This window comes from Neovison vison, chromosome 1 (assembly GCF_020171115.1).
Source record: "Neovison vison isolate M4711 chromosome 1, ASM_NN_V1, whole genome shotgun sequence".
Lineage (NCBI taxonomy): Eukaryota > Metazoa > Chordata > Mammalia > Carnivora > Mustelidae > Neogale > Neogale vison.
The window spans coordinates 288,430,775-288,446,685 of NC_058091.1; the positions used below are offsets into that span (position 1 = coordinate 288,430,775).

At 41.3% G+C, this 15,911-nt stretch overlaps 1 pseudogene; it reads right to left on the reverse strand.

The window, feature by feature from the left end:
• Positions 1–483: 483 nt before the first annotated feature.
• On the reverse strand, positions 484–13,869 carry LOC122894119 (annotated as a pseudogene).
• Between the last annotated feature and the right edge of the window lie 2,042 nt (positions 13,870–15,911).

The following is a 15,911-nucleotide window of genomic DNA, read 5'->3' on the forward strand; positions in this document are numbered from 1 at the left end:
ATCACCATAATCAAGCTAGTGGGCATAATCATCACGTCCAAGACTTTTCCTCTTGCGCCTTCCTAACCCAGCCCTCTCCCCTCTTCCTGGCCCCTGGTCACATCGCTCCCACACACTAGGCAACCACAGATCTGCTTTCTTTCCTATTAGAGTTGTCTTCACCTTCTAGAAATTTATATAAATGGAATCACACATGTAAACTCTTTTTTGTCTGGCTCCTTTTACTCTATTTTGAGATTTATTTATGCTGACTGACTTTTTTACGTCTAATCTTAGATTAACTAATCTTATGTTATGTTAATCTTTCATTACTCTTAGAAAATCTCATTTTTGACTGGATTCACACCTCGAGGTAGAAGCTCCCAGAATGAACAGCCTCCTTCTCTGGGCAATCTGTTCCTGGTGTTTTTCTTTGGCTTTCTCCAGTCTCTTGGCCAAAAGTATAGCATATTTTGCAGGCTCCTCCTTATTTTTCTTAATATGCTATTTCATCTGGGCAATATGCTGACATTTGTGTTGTGTGACTCCGGGAGTAACACGATTTTGAATCTTGATTGCTCTGGGTCTTGGTTTCTTACTGTCTTTGTGCAGGGGCTTTCTCACCACCTACTGGTGGGCATTATCTTCTTTAGAGAGGTACGAAAGTTTGCAGATTCTGCTAGCTCTTTTGAGTCCCAGGCCGCAGGGCACAGTAATATCAGTGCGTCCAGAAATATCCTTCTCTCTCTCTCTCTCTTTTTTTTAAATGAACAATAACCAAGTTGAGAACACTAAGATCAACATCCACAGTGCAACCTGAAACAGATTTGTGCTTTCTTTCTTCAGTCTTCCTTGGTCGTAATAGGAATGTCCCTTACATGGTCGCGGGCAGACATAGCCATGGGTTAAGACACCCTGCTTTACGCAGAAGCCTTGTCTGTCATTCCCACCACTGACTGGGACCACACAATCCTTCCATTCTTCGCCCAGAGCATCAGCACCCACTTCTGTGGTCATATCCTTCTCATAAGTTTGCATTTATTGTCCCCTTCAATGAGTTTCTGGCAGCCAGTAGCTGGGAAAGAGATGTTCAGCTTCACCCTGAAGCAGATGACCACCTCTGAGGTGCCATGAAAAAGAACCAGGTGGAGTGAACCTTGTTAGTTTGTAACTTTCAAAGAATTGGTCTATTTAAAAATTGTTAAATTGATTGGCATAAAGCTGCTTATAATAGTTCCTTATGATTCTTTTACTATCTGTAGAATTTGAGGTGACACCTCTGTCATTTCTAATATTATTAATTTTTGTTTTCCCTGTCTTTTTCCTCTAATGATTCTGTTTAAAGGTTCTTCAATTTTATTGATATTCTCAAACAAGCAGCTTTTGGTTTATTGATTTCTCTGTTATTTTTCCGGTTTTTGGTCATTAATTTTTGCTTTGATATTTATTCCTTCCTTCTTTCTACTTTACTTTAATTCTTTGGTATAATTTGCTTTTCTTTTTAAAATTTTTTAGAGTTGAAGTTGAAGTCATTGAATTGAGAACTTTTTTCTTTCTAATATAGGTAGTTACAACTGTATATTTATCTCTATGGACTGTTATAACTACATCCTGCATATTTTGATATTGTTTTTCTTTCTTTTTTTTTCATTTTAAAATACTTTCTAATTTCTCCTTCATTCATTTTTTGATCCTTTAAGTTATTTAAAAGTTTATTACTTACATATCTTAAATATACACAGTTTTGTGTCAATTATACCTAAATAAAACTGTCAAAAACCTATATTACTCATTTTCCAAATATTTGGGCATTTTCCAAGTATCTTGCTGTTATTGGTTTAGAATTTAATTTCACTGTGGTCAGAGAAATACTTTGTCTGACATGAATCCTCTTAAATTGACACAGATTTTATTGCTCAGAATGTGGTCTATGTTCCGTGTGCAAATGAAAAGGATACGTATACTGTTGTGTGGAATGTTCTAGAAATGTTAGGTCAAGCTGACTGTTGTTCAAGATGTCTGTATCTTAACTGATTTTCTGTCTACTTTTTCTAGTAGAATTATTAAGAGATGGATATTATTGAAAGATAGATATTAAAATCTGTATTTATAGCTATAGATTTGAAAAATTTGTTCTAAAGTTCCATCAAATTGTGTTTCATGCATTTTGGAAGTTCTGTTATTAGATAAAACATTTTTGGGATTGTTATGTCCTCCAGAAGAATTGACAGATTCCTTTATCATTCCATAATGAGCTTCTCTATCCCTGGCAATATTCTTTACTCTAAAATCTGTCTCATATTAAAAGAGTCACTCTAGTTTTATTCTGATTAGTGTTAGTTAACATGGCACATCTTTCCCCATCTATATTAGTTTCCTATTGCTGCTGTAACAAATGACTATAAACTTAGTGACTTTAAACAATACCAATTTGTTATTTTATAGTTCTGGGTTTGAAGCCCGAAATTGGTCTCCTTAGGTTGAAGTCATGGTGTCATCAGGGTTCGTTCCTTCTGGAGGCTGTAGGAAAGAATCCATTTCCTTGCCTTTTCTAGTTTCTAGAAGCCTTGGCTCATGGCTTCTTCCTCCATCTTTACAGCCAACAGCATAGTGTCATTACATCCTCTTACTCATCTCTGTTTCCACTGTCACATGGCTTTCTCTTGTTCTGACCTTCCTGTCTCTCTCTTATAAGGACTCTCATGATTACAGTAGGTCCACATGGAAATTTTGTCATCTCAAGATCCTTAATGACATGAGTGGGATCCCTTTTGCCATATAAGGTAATGTGTTCATAGGTTCCAGGGATTAGGATGTGGATATTTTTCAGGGGACTATTTTTTAGCCTACCAAACCATTCTTTTCCTTTTAACCTGTTAGTTTCTTATATTTAAAGTGTTTATGGTAGGAAGCAAGCTCTTTTTCAAAAATCCTCTTAGTTACAGTGTTTAGGCTATTCCTGTTTAATATGACTATTGATAAAGGTGAATTTAAATCTTCACTTTGCTTTGTGTTTGCTCTTTGTCTCATCTGTCCTTTGTTCTCTTTTTCTTCTTTTGTGCCTTTAGTCTGCTATAATAAAATGCCACAGACTGGGGTGCCTGGGTGGCTCAGTGGGCTAAAGCCTTTGCCTTCAGCTTGGGTCCTGGAATTGAGCCCCGCATCGGGCTCCCTGCTTGGTGGGGGACTTGCTTCCGCCTCTCTCGCTCTGCTTGCCTCTCTGCCTACTTGTGATCTCTGTCTGTCAAATATATAAATAAATAAAATCTTAAAAAAAAAAAAAAAACAAAAAAAACACAGAATGAGTGGCTTAAAATAATAGAAATTTACTTCCAGTGATTCTGGAGACTAGAAGTCCAAAATAGGGTACTTGCATGATTGGGTGAAAGCACTCTTCTCGGTTGCAGACTTCTGTTTGCGTCCTTACCCAATAGAGGTAGATGGGGATATCTCAAAAGTCTCTTTTCTAAGGGCACCAATCCCATTCATGAAGGCTCTGTCACCATGATCTAATCGCATCTCAAAGGCCCAACTCCCAATGCCATTACTTGGATGTTAGGATTTCAACATGAAGTATGAAGGGATAATTCAAACCATATCATGCACTTCTTTTGGATTAAGTATTTTTGATGATTCCATTTCATCTCTGTTTTTGGATAATTGCTGTAACTCTGTTGTATTTTTTAGTGGTTGCTTTGTGTTTAATAGTAAACATCTTTAACTTATCATAATATATGCTCATGTGATATATAATTTCAAATATATTAGAACCTTATTATGATATACTTTCATTTTTTCCTCTTAACCTCTGTGCTATTATTATTTACATTCTATTTTTATATACATTATAAGCTTCAAAATGTTTTTTCTTTAAAGTCAATTATCATTTCAAAAGATTTAAACAATAAGGAAAACATCTGATTTATATTTACATAGTTATACTTTCTGGTGCTCTTTTTTTTTTTTCCAATTTATTTATTTTCAGAAAAACAGTATTCATTATTTTTTCACCACACCCAGTGCTCCATGCAAGCCGTGCCTTCTATAATACCCACCACCTGGTACCCCAACCTCCCACCCCACCCCACCACTTCAAACCCCTCAGATTGTTTTTCAGAGTCCATAGTCTCTCATGGTTCACCTCCCCTTCCAATTTACCCAAAAGCACATACCCTCCCCAATGTCCATAACCCTCCCCCCTCCCCCCAGCAACCCACAGTTTGTTTCGTGAGATTAAGAGTCACTTATGGTTTGTCTCCCTCTCTATCCCAAATCAGAAGAGATCCCAATCTCTTCAATCTCTTTTTTAAATTCTTGATTGAATTTTTAATTCAATCTCTGGTACTCTTTATATCCAGATTTCTAATGATAAAATTTTCTATCTGCCTGAGTTACTTTATTTGATGTTTCTTATAGTTGTGGTCTGCTGGTAATGTCTTCTTTCAGCTTTTATATCTCTAAAAAAAAATTATTTCACATTTAAAAAAAAAAGATTTTATTTACTTTAGAGAGAGTGCAAGAGCAGGGGGAGGGGCAAGGAGAGAGAGGCAGAGAATCTTAAGCAGACTCTGCACTGAGTGAGGAGCCCAGATGGGGGCTCAGTTCCACTACCCATGAGATCATGACCTCAGCCAAAATCACAAGTCAGACACTTAACTGACTGAGCTACCCAGGCACCCTAATTATTTCATATTTTTTAAAAAAGGTATTTTTGCTGGATATAGAATTCCATTTCAGTACTTGGAATATGTGCTCTAGTCCCTTCTAAATTGCATTCTTTTCACCGGGAGTGTGCTATAATTATCTGGTAAATTATCTTTCTTTCTTTTTTTTTTTTTTTTTTTTGCATATTATAACCTTGGTAATAGGCCACATAATGACCTCCCTGTGTGTTTTTAAAATTTTCTCTTTATCACTGGAATCTCTATTAATGCAATCTCATTGTGAGGTACTTCAGTTTTCTTCATGTTTCTAATATTGGATTTTGCTGAATGTCTTAGAGCTGTGAGTTTATAGTTTTCATTAAATTCCTGACCATTATTTCTATTATTATTATTATCTCCTTTTCCTACTTCAGGAACTCCAATTACCTATGTTAACAGACCACTTGAAGTTGGCCTGGATCTCACTGATGCTCTCTTCATCTTTCTCTTCAGTCTCTTCTGTTTTTCATTTTGAATACTTTTGTTATGGTATCACTAAGCTTACTAATCTAACAGTATGATTCTTTTGGGTCTTGCTTTTAGATTTTGTTAGGCAGGACCAGAAAGCTTTTAGTCTAGGACTAATTTTCACCCATTATGAAGGTAAAGCTTGAATATATGCTAATAGCCCTGAACTGTAAGGTTTTCTTCTCTAGTTTATGGAACCAGGGACTGTTTTTTGGTAATGTATGACCTTTGGTCTAATCTCATTGGGTATCCCCACCACCCTGACCTCAGCGGGCCTCAGGTAATTTCCTGATACACAAATGTTGTTCAGCACTCAGTCAAAGACTTATGGTGGGTTATCTGCTGATCGCAAGGGCTCCTCATTAAGCCCTGTTCTTTCCAGTACTCTCCTATGCAAACTCTACCCATTTTGGTCTCCTCAGACTCTCAGCTATGTCTCTTCAACTCAGGGATGATGCTGGTTCCAGCTAATTTTTCCTTCTTCTTCCACATCCTGAGAACTTCTCTAAGCAGTAAGGGGGGACAATTGCAGGTTCATTTTATTTTTTTCTCCTCTTTTAGTGTTCACTGTGTTTTATTACCTGCTGTTCAATGTCTTGAAAACCATTGTGTCATCATTTTATCTGGCTTTTTAGTTGTTTCAGCTGGAAGAGTAATTTAGTTCGTGATATTTCATTTCAGTTCATGGTAGAAGTTCTGCAACACTTCACTTAATTTTTTTTTAAAACTCAGTGTTTATTTAAGTAGGAACTCCACTATTATATTTTAAGTGTTTATGTATTTCTTTCATTAAGGGATTTGACAGAGAATTGGGTGGCTAGAACACGAGAGGTAAAATAAAAGATACCATTTCCCAAAATGCCAATGAAGTGCCTCTGAAATGAGAATGGAAGTCAATTGGAAACTAGAATACTCTTTATAAGAATTGATGTACTCGCCTACATTTATCCACTTATTATGTAAATATTGAGAGACAATTATTCAATTCTCATGTTTCTGTATTTCTGACCTTTCTTTTAGACTATCTTCTCAAAGATTTTTATATAGCAAGTGTCTTGAAAGATAGAGATAGAATCTTCTAGAACAAAAGACAAGATTGCCTATAAACCTCGTATAAAAAAGATTTCTCCCACTAGAGCCAAGGTCAGGCTTTTTGCTTTGTTTCCTTTTTGGCCATTATAAAAGATTCAGGTTCTATAAACTTTCCTGTAAAACCACCCCCTATGTGTGTGGGTGTCACTTGGTTCTCTTCTCATTGCCTTGTGGGAATTTGGGCTTGAGGAACTGGCACCAATATTCTGATGTTTATGCTGTTTGCTGTGCCATGAGTTGTAAAGTCTTGTCTCTGACCCTGGAATCTTATATCTTCTGCCAGCATCCATGAAATTGTGTAAGGCCAGTTTGTTTGCTTGCTTGCTTACCTCCATACATACCAGATTCTTTATCATTTTGACAGTCATATAGAGCACGTTATACCTAGTCTACAGGCAATTTGACTATGTTTCTTTATACCAACAAGATCCAAACTTACAGAAAGTGGCAGATGTGGAGCTGATGAGGAAGGGATGAGAGGACTCCGAAAGAGTGGCAGCTATGGTACAACCATGTTCTGTGGCTCATAAGTAAAGCATTATTCAAACACCAGGTGGTGTTACTCTAACATACTTATTAAGGAATCTAAGGATATTTGGCATGGAGAAGGGAGGACTTGGCAGGACAATATAGCCATAACCAACTATGGGAAGAGCTTTGAGATGAAGGGTGGAGATATGTGGTGTGGACAGTTAGTGAGAGCTAATCCTCTTTCTAATCTTATGTGGGTACTGCACATATAATCAGATGTGACCCTCAATTAGTGGGAAAGGAACTGCTGCCAAAGAGAAATCTGATGTGCATATCACCAATAGCCATTCTGTTTAGATGAAAATATACAAATATAAAGGGGGAGAATCTCCAACCTTGGGCATAGGGCTAAGGAGGGTCCTCTAGGGATTACTGCTGACCTTGGCCCCTCTGGCCTTGTCACTGCAGTGCCAGACTTCTAACACTCTAAGACTTCTTTTTTTTTCAGTAGGTGAGAATGCCTGAGGCTTTGTTCCATCTCATCCACACAGCAGTCAACAACCATGACCCATGAAAGCTGTTGTATGAATGAATCTTCAGCTCCCTCCCTCTTGGGTTTGTTAACTTCAAAGCACATGTCCTAACTGGCTCTTCGTGTTCCCAAATGGAGTTACGCTCCAGTTATTTACAGCAGAAGGGAGCTCTATCTGGCACTGTTTATTTGTTGCCTTCTTTCTCCTGTCTCATCTCCCATTTTTTTTTCCATTGTTACTGGGATCACCTCCCCCACAAACTCCATGTACTTGACTCCTTTTATCAGGATCTGTAAACAAACCAGACAGGTAAAGGGAAAGGGATATGGACACATTAAAAAAAAGTTCACATTTGATATACTGTCCCACTACTAATTTGAACATCAAAAAGAAAGTTGATAATCCTCTCTGTGGGGCTCTGGAGCTAAACTCTAATGCAGTTCTTGGCAAGAGGAATGGGTTTTTTAAAATGTCCCACAGGACACGTCCCCTTTGAAGGAGAAAAATGCCATGAAAGTTGTGGTACAATGCATACTCAGGAACATAAAACAGATGTCTTTAAAACCCTATCAGTGAGGCTGCGAGTCCAGAGGGCTGTGATGGCTCCCGCCTTGTGCTTTATTTGCTGGCAAGATATTTTGGATTTACCAGAGCTTCTGGGGTTGCCATAGTATTTGTAAACAAAACTGTGATCAACAGAGTCTGGGGTGGTACTATAATGCTAAGGCTAAGGGAAGTTTGGGGGAAGGTAGGGTACTCTTGCTGGGAAAGTCTTGAAAAATGACATCTCGGAAAGGTCATAGAGCACAAAGCAATGGAACTGGCTGCCTTGCTGATTGGAGCAGTCACACTGATTCTGTTCCCTCCCTCTTTTCCTCTTCCAGCCTCTTCTCAGCAGATGTTTCACTATTCTTCCATAGAGATGGGAAAGAAGTTAAAACCATATGAGGAGATTTTCTAGGTGCCACAGAACGTGTGGCAGAGGGATAATCTCCTCTTAAGTCTCTGAAAATGAGTCAAACATTCTGTTGAGCAGTTCAGAACTGTCTGCTCTTCTCTCTTCTTTAAAAGATATTCATTGCACATGGGGCGCCTGGGTGGCTCAGGCAGTTAAGTGTCTGCTTCTTGGTTTTGGCTCAGGTCATGATCTCATGGGTCTTGAGATCCAGCCCGGAGTCTGGCTTGGTGCTCTGTGGGGAGTTTGTTTGAAGATTCTCTCCCTGCCCCTCCCCCAGTCTCATGCTCTCCGTCTCTCTCAAATAAATGAATAAATAAATAAATAAATCTTTGAAAAAAAAAAAAGATTTTAAAAACACTTTTTACACAATTAGAAAATGCAGAGCTCTGCACCGGATACTGGGGAATATAAAGATTAAGATACAAAAAAAAAAGAAAAAGATACAGCTCCTGTCTTCAGGAAGCCACTGACCACTAGGGGACACTGTAGAGCGATGAACACATCGACAGTGACACCAGTCGTAGCGGTCAGCAGAGGAAGCAGTGGGTAACTTGGGGGTGGGCTCTGTCTTCCTTGAAGGGCAGCATGGGTCAGTGATAACAGCATTTATTGAGCACTTAGTATACGCCAGGCATCATTCTAAGTATATACATGTATTAACTAATATAAAACGGCACAAGTACTATTAATATCCCCAGTGAGTAAACTGAGAAGTTAAGTAATATGCTTAAGGTCACAGAGCTGAGCCAGAATTCAGTGCCCCAGAGTGCAGTCTTAATAAACACACGATGCTGCAAAAGACCATCTCTGGGGCTAAGGATAAGAAAAGTAGGTGTAGGTTAGTGATCTTTAACACATTTTATAGGTGCTCTGGTAAGAGTATAGAGTCCTGGGTGTGAGACTAAAATCCAGGATTTCCCTATTATATTAGAGTCCTTAAGCAAAATGACCACAAACTACCTATTTCAAGAAACTGTGTTTCTAGAACCTGTTTAGAAATTCCTCTTCTCCCAAATATGGTGACTAGGATTCAGGCAGGCTGCCAGAGGTTTATGCATCAAAATGTAAACAAGACAGGATCCTTAGAGTATCAAGAGCCATAATTTTAGTCCACCAGTCTTCCCAGAGCCAAATCATTGTCATTATCTTTTTTTTTTTTTTTTAAAGTTGGCTCCATGCCCAGTGTAGAACCCAGCATAGGGCTTGAACTCACGACCCTTGAGATCAAGAGTCAGATACTCAACTGACTGAGTACCCAGGTGCCCCTTATTATCTTGATCAAGATCATTATCTTAAAATTGGAGACCTTGAGAGCTTTGGAGCAGAAGAGTCCCAAACAGGACCTACTATGCTAAGGCTGGCCCAAGGCAGAGCCAGAAAGAAGCCAATTTGCAGAGGGAAAAGGCGTAGAAAGAATGAGTGTCTACCTAATTCGGAATGAGTTTTCTGACAATGTAGAGATATTGGGTGGACCCGAGGCAAGGGGAGCCTTGATAAGAGCAAAACAGAAATGATGAGAAATGGGCTTCTAGCATGTAGGTGGTGAGGACTTGGCTTATTTCAATTTCAGCAGGGAGACCTGGGCCAGGGTGGGACAGAGACTTTTTCCATGGAGGGGCTAGAGGAATGACCTCATCCTTTGCCATAGGCAGGGAAGTCAGGTATCCTGGCTAGCAGGACAGTCGCCTGGAGGGTCGAGGCCTTGTGCTTCGCAGGAAGAAGGAAAACAGGGAAAGCCTGGATGCTTAAATGTTTAAACAGAAGCCAAGCTACTGAGTCATGCACAATGGTGTTCAACTGTCCTCACCATGAAATTTCCTCAGGTATGTCAAAGTTCATTTGGGATCTTGAGCTGACTGTGTATGGTGGACTTGAAAAGGCTAGATTCAGAGAAGAGAGAAGAGCGGCAAACTGGGTCTCTACATGCTCGTTAATAGAAAACCCCTCCTTCTTACTTTCTCTCCCTCCTTTCATTTAAAAAAAAATAAAAGGGAGAAATGCACACAATTTGAAAGGACACAGAGGTCTATAAGATTAGTTAAGAGAAAAGCAGCAAATTGTATAACATGCCTGTCTGGGGAGGGGCTTTGGGAGTCTGACTCTAAAATGTAGACTTTCAACCAATCCTGTTTATTTTTAGCTACCTTGTTTAGCCCCTCTTTCTAGAGGTACCTGCTGGGTAACTTCTAAAATTTTCAAGGGTTCTTCGGTACAAATCAAATTGTTTCTCAGCTTTCTGGTTTAGGGAATACACTACTTACTTTCCCCCCCCCCAACATTTTGCTCTTAGTTCCTGCTCTCATGGACTACTGGCCTTTTAGATTTATGTCTTAAGAAAAAAATAACCTTCTCCTGGCATTTTTAGGGGTGTTTTGGGAGGGGAAGATAGTAGGCAGTTCTATTCCATCTGCAGATTTTGTCAAAGGTCACTTATCTCCATTTTTAAAAATCTTTATTTGGTGACTATGAAAAATCAACTGTAGAAGTCAATACAGGTGGGATGTGGGTTCAGTTGGGAGTCTGTCTGATTGGTCAGCCAGCCAGTCAGTCAGTCTCTCCATCAGTGTCTTATCCAATGACCAAGGACCATTTTTTGTGTTAGTCCCAATGCTTTTAGCTGATACTGGTTTCAAAAGATATTAAATCAGGTGGGAGGTAGGTATGCAGAGATAAGATCACCTCATCATCTTTTAGGGACAAATAGTGAATCGCTAGGCTCTCTTGCACTTTTTTTTTCTTTCAAAGATTTTATTTATTTATTTGACAGAGATCACAAGTAGGCAGAGAGGCAGGCAGAGAGAGAGGGAAACAGGCTCCCCGCTGAGCAGAGAGCCCGATGCGGGGCTCAATGCCAGGACCCTGGGATAGTTACCTGAGCTGGAGACAGAGGCTTAACCAGGCACCCCTCTCTCTCTTGTACTTTGAAGCAAACTTTCCCCTACTGATTTTCTGGATCCATACCTGAAGATTCATATCATTGAAGAGACAAACCATGGCATCTCCAGGAGGTAGAAGAGCAGGGGTGAAGCTATCCATTGGATAGAAGCCTCCAGCTGAGGGCAGAGGCCCAACACAAACCTCTCTTCCTACACTGTTAACTGATTCTCTGTTACCACTTAGGAAAAGCCAAGAAGAGGAGACAAGAAAGGAGAAGTTTTTGCTTAAGTATATTGGAGAGAGCAGAAATTCTCATTCATGTACTGATAGGAATTTAGGGAAAGGAAGAAAATGCCCTTATCCTTCGCATTTTCTATAACTGATAGCTCCTTGCTTGGGGACACAAATGTACTTGAGCAGGGACTACATCATGTACCCTGATGGGTCCTAGTCCATCAGGGGCTCTGGGAGGTGAGTCTGCAGGTCCCACTGGCATAGGGTCCAAGATTGTGGCAGGGAGGGAGCGAAGAATACAGATGCTGAAGGAAAACTTGCCTAGCTTCCCAGCTGTGTAGACAGTGGATGGGCCCTACTGGATGTCCATAGTGCCAGGGCAAAAATCTTTTCCTTGGGGCAGTGGCATAGGTGAGTTGGCTCATGGCTTAATGGAATGGAGCCCTAGGAGCAGCATTTGGAGCACAGCTTCTCTGGATGCCAGCCTTCCTTGGCTTGTCTTAGCGCCTCATGCCATGTGGTCCACTTTAGAGATTTCACTGCCAAGACTCGGAGAATTTAGGATCGTCCCTTCTCAGAATGAGTCAGCCCTTCTCCACAGCCACCAAGAAGTTCGAACAAGAGTGTCCATAGGAGCTGGTGGTGGGGGCATTACCTAGGACTTATTCTCCACCCTCTGAGGTCATTCTACCGATGTGGGATAACATTTTCCATGGGGTATCAGACTTGAGGAACAACTGAGCTTGCTAGTTAACAGTGAAAATCCCATATTTTCCCAGTAGAGTTTCTTCAGTTCAAATGGTCATGCCTGGCCATCTTCATTTCTTAAAAACCAAGTCCTCAGTCAGTTCTTATATGTGTTAAACATCTGAGACTGAGGCTGTTTCCCAACTTCATTAGATTCACCTACTTTTTAGTCTTCTTTCTGCAAGATTTAATCCAGAGCATCTGGAATGGAGTATGGCAATTCATATTTTCAGCAGGTATGCCAGGTAATTCTTATCAGAAAAGTTGGAGAAACCGTGTCCTAGGCTGAGGGATGTTGGGGAGTGAGGACTGGCCCAGGGCTTCTCTACTAGGCTACTTCTCAGAATTACCCAAGGAGTTTAAGAAGGTATGTACAGATATCCCTTACTTTTCGAAGGTTCGCATTACACCACTTTGCTTTCATGAAAGCCCTACATTAGTGCTGTACCTGTTTTTGTTAACTGAAAGAAATCCAAAGATGATTTGCATTTTTTGTGATGAAAAGCAAAAATAGCACTGAGCATTTGCTTTGCGGTGGGTCCTTATAGGGGCAGCACCCCCATAGCAATAAGAATGTCTCTGACAAGCTTCTTCCTTGGGAACCATACTTAGTGTCTCAGCATCAGGAGGCCGAAGTTTGGAACTGTGCTTGATCTCTATTTATTTTGTGCATCTGTTAGCAAACTCTGTCCTAGGATATCAGAAAGGCTGTCGGAAAGAGAGGTTATGTTTTGGATCTTGGCACTAAAAAAAATTTCCTCCTAAATTAACAGTAATTGTTTCTTCATTTTATGCTATCTTGGCTTACCAGAGATGTCATAGGAACATTCCACTTTTGAATAGTGGGGGAAACATGTAGCCCACTCCTCATGACTAATTCAGTAGGTTCTTATCATATAATTATAATTATTATGCACACATCTGGGCAAGAAACACCACCTATGCCCTCCTTCCACCTGGTCTGATTTCCATGATTGCAGAAGGCAGATTTTACCACCAGCAGGAAGCATTTGAAAAGAGCTTCTTTTCTCTTCTGGAGCGGGAGTTTCCTTGAGAAACAATGATGGTGGTTTCATGTCAATTTACAGTTGACGTAGCACTTTTGCGTGCTTTATCTAATTTGATTGTCACATTATAGGGCTACAGGGGAGATATTTTCATTCTGTTACTCTGCAGATGAGGAGCCTGGGGCTCAGAGAAGATGAATAACCTGCCCAAGATTCCACGGCTTGTGTGTAGGTATGTGTGGGAGCAACTCATTGTCTCTAGTCCTATTTAAGTAAGGAGGGAGGTAAGAATATTAACAAAGCCTCATTTGCCCAAGGGATTAGGGTAACACTGATGTGGGTCTCATCTGTGGGTGAAAAGGCCAGCTGGGGCTTGGACAGAGAAGAGGAGGAAACAGTTATGGTGCTAATATACTCACTTTTATTTGCTCCTGCAGTCACTGATAGCCTTTGGTGGGATGTTCCCTTTGAAGTTGTCCACCTCCCTGTCTTCCAGGGTGAATGTGACCTAAACCAGTCTACACTCTGCTATGATCAGATTGAGGCCACACTGCAGCCCTTGACCGAGGACAGGAGGAATCTGGGCTGCACAGAACATTTTTCTTTATACAAAGGATGCTGGCCTTTTGGGGACTAACCCTTGACATCGTTAATACCAGTGAACGAGGCCAGATGGATCTACCTACCTTGACCGTAACAACAGTGACATAATCACCACTGACATTTCGCAACTTGTTAGATGCTCTGGGACCTTGGCGAGGTTTGGGAGAGGGGGACTTCTTTTTCCTGTGACTCTTCATTAGAACCCACACCCAACAATGGCCAGATAAACATTAATTGACAGGAACAGAGACTCCAAGTGAGGTCCTGGGTTAGGGGACCAAGGGATGAGAAGACCCTCTCATCCCCACAGTGGAGACTGGGTCACCCTGGACCCTGCCTCGTACTCTTATTCGCAGGAGAACAACCGTATCCATCCCAGCCAAGGAGGTCCTGGGGAGAAGCAAAGGTTTTAGAGAAGAAAGAGCAACAGGGGCCTCCACACCGTTCGCCAGGCCCGTGCTTGTGATCCGAGTGTAATTTGCTCGCTGTTGTAATGAAGAGGGAAACAAGAGTGAGGGGTGAAGAGTGAGGCGGAGCCAGCCGCAGAGTGATCCAAGAGTGGCTGGCTCCCTGGAAGGTTTGATTGTATTGGCCTGCGTTTCCTTGGCTGCCAACGTATTCGGATCCAAAAATGGCATGGCATTGCTGGCACCAGAATTCTCCTTACCACACACTGGGAAATAATCCCAAACCATTGGAGCAAAATGTGAGAGTAAGATTTGGCTAGGTAAGGGGTAGAAGGAGCAGAGGGTTGCAGGGCAGGGAAGGAATTCAGAGTCACGAAGAAACACTATTTTGTTTTCCCACCAGTCAAGTCACCAGCCTCTGAGCCGGCATGAGAAAGGGAAGAATGAAGGTGGAGTGGGAAAAAGAGTGGAAGTGGAAGAAGGAAACCTGTAGAAAGGAAACTGGTCCTGAGGAAAGAGGGGAAGAAGGATGTGGCTTGGGTTCCGGGCGTTTGCACGAGTGCGTACACATGTGTACACACGCACATGCACACACACATCCCTCTCTGCCAGCTTTATGCCTGCAAGTTAGCCAAGAATTAATTTTTAGATTGCTCGTCTTAACCATCCCCTTTTAAAGTCTGATCATCATTAAAAACATTTTTTTCCCTTTATGAGTCCCTTTCCTTAAACCACACTAATGTTATTTGGACCACATTAATAGCTAATTTCATGTTTACTTATTTTTCTCCCTTGAAGCCACACTTTTGACCTCTAATTGAACATAAATACCTTTCATGGGCAGAGAAAGTATTGTTTTTCTTATTTCCTACTCTGCACCCTGGAGCACTATGCATGTTCCTTTGCACAGGGCCACGGGCTTCATATATGCCTAATTGGTGACATCGTCAGAAGAAGGAAGGATTCATGGTTTTCCTGGGCAGCATCAATAAGCAGCTGGGAGATACCAGGCCAGCCGCCGTTCTGCCAGTGTGAGCTTTGCTTTGTATTCCAGAACGTTCAGCCCACTTTGTGGTCACCTGGTCCCTCAAGGCTCAACATCTCTCATCACAAACGTCCGAATCTGGCGTAGCTTGGAACCCTGCACTAGGACTGCCCTTGAGATGTGCTTTCCAGGCCCGTGTTCTCAGTGATACTGTGTCCTCATGCAGTACTTCTGGTACTTCCACTAATCTGACTTCCTTGGCTGGGGCCCAATGAAGGCCTCTGTAACCCTGTTTTCTGAGCCAAGGGGAGTCATGTTATAGCAAAGATCCTGCGAAACAAGAATGCCCAACTATGCTTTGAAAAGAATTTCAGAAAGTTCTGAGTCAAGCTTGCCATCTGTTGAAACCTTTTTTTCCCCACTAGCCCCACCCACATTGATGAATGAGATTCCTAATTCACTCGGAAGCACATCCCAGTCTCCTCTCCAACTCCTAAGGGAGAGAGAATGTACACCTGGTTGCAGTCATGCCTGCTTGGAGTTTCCACCCCAAGAATTCCTAAGGAAACCTAACAGAAGGTAAATGAAAGAAGAGGTTCAGACAACTGGATCCCTACAGGCTGCCTCACTACTGAAATTTTACTAAACTAGGAGAGGGCCGAGGCCCCGTGTTGGTGCCTCTACAGACGACATGGAGAGACAAGGTTATTGGTTCTGAGAAATGTAAAATCCCAATGTTGCTGGGAGAAAGCGGAGTCAGCTTGGCCAGAATGCTGCTCCTAGAGATTCTGGCTCAGAGGGGCTGAGGCCCAGCTGGGAACCCGATGTAGAAAATCTGCAGACTGTG